The sequence below is a fragment of the Chiloscyllium plagiosum genome, chromosome 7 (genome assembly GCF_004010195.1).
Source record: "Chiloscyllium plagiosum isolate BGI_BamShark_2017 chromosome 7, ASM401019v2, whole genome shotgun sequence".
NCBI lineage: Eukaryota > Metazoa > Chordata > Chondrichthyes > Orectolobiformes > Hemiscylliidae > Chiloscyllium > Chiloscyllium plagiosum.
In genome coordinates, this window is record NC_057716.1 from 105,009,830 (window position 1) to 105,011,563 (window position 1,734).

Consider the following 1,734-nt stretch of genomic DNA (forward strand, 5'->3'; position numbering starts at 1 on the left):
CTGCACTCCCTCAATAGTCAGAATGTCTTTCCTCAAATTTGGTGACCAGAACTGCGCACAATATTCCAGGTGCGGTCTCACCAGGGCCCTGTACAGCTGCAGAAGAACCTCTTTGCTTCTATACTCAATCCCTCTTGTTATGAAGGCCAGCATGCTATTAGCCTTCTTCACTACCTGCAGTACCTGCATGCTTACCTTCATTGACTGGTGTACAAGAACACCCAGATCTCTTTGTACTGTCCCTTTACCTAACTTGACTCCATTTAGGTAGTAATCTGCCTTCCTGTTCTTGCCACCAAAGTGGATAACCACACATTTATCCACATTAAACTGCATCTGCCATGCATCTGACCACTCACCTAACCTGTCCAGGTCACCCTGTAACCTCCTAACATCCTCCTCACATTTTACCCTGCACCTAGCTTTGCATCATTAGCAAATTTGCTAATGTTACTATTACTACCATCTTCTATGTCATTAATATATTTGAGGCCCTGAATGTACTGACCAAGGACAAGAACAAAGAACAAAACAGCACAAGTACAGGCTTTTCCGCCCTCCAAGCCTGCACTGACACATTTTGCCCTTCCATACCGTCTTCCCTTACAGGATCCGTATCCCTCTATTCCCTTCCTATTCCTGTATCCGTCCAGGTACTTCTCGAATGCTCCTACTGTGTCTGCTTCCACCTGTCTGGAGGATGGACTTTATATCGCAGAGGCCAGACGCCAACTCTCTGACACCACGTCCTACCTTCCCCTTGCCCATGATCTCACTGCGACCCATCAGGACAAAATCACTCACACTGTCCGTGCCCTCATTGCCTGTGGTGATCTCTCCTCCACTGCCTCTCATCTCATAGTCCCCCAGGTCCATGCTACCTGGCTCTACCTGCTCCCCAAGATCCAACTTTCCCGGCTGACCCATTGTCTCTGCATGCTCCTACCCCCCCACCAAACCCATCTTGTCCTACCTCAACTGTAACCTCTCCCCCAGGTTCAGGCACTTCCCACCGACATCCGCATCTCCAACCACGCACTCCATCTCTTCAGTAACTTTCAGTTCCCTGGCCCCAGCGCTTTATCCATGAATGTGCAGTCCTTATACATGTCCATACCCCACAAAGATTGCCTCCAGGCCCTCAGCTTCTCCCTCTTCAACAGACCCATCCAGTCCCCTTCCACCAATACCCTCCTCTGCCTCACCGAACTGGTCCTCACCCTCAATAACTTTTCCTTTAACTCCTCCCATTTCCTTCAAATCCAGGGCTGGCCATGGGAACCTGGGTGAGCCCCAGTTACACCTGCCTCTTTGTCAGCTTTGTTGAACAGTCCCTCTTCAGTACCTACACAGGCACCGTCCCCCAACTCTTCCGCCGTTACATCGATGACTGCATCAGTGCAGCGTCCTGTACCCAGGCTGAACTGGAGCAGTTCATCGTCTTCACCCACAACTTCCACCCCGCCCTCAAATTCACTTGGTCCATCTCGGACACCTCCCTCTCCTTTCTTGACCTCTCCGTTTCCACCTCCAGCGACAGTCTCCAGATGGACATTTACAACAAACCCGCAGACCCTCACATCTACCTGGACTATTAGATTAGATTACATTACAGTATGGAAACAGGCCCTTCGGCCCAACAAGTCCACACCGACCCGCCGAAGCGAAACCCACCCATACCCCTACATTTACCCCTTACCTAACACTACGGGCAATTTAGCATGGCCAATTCAC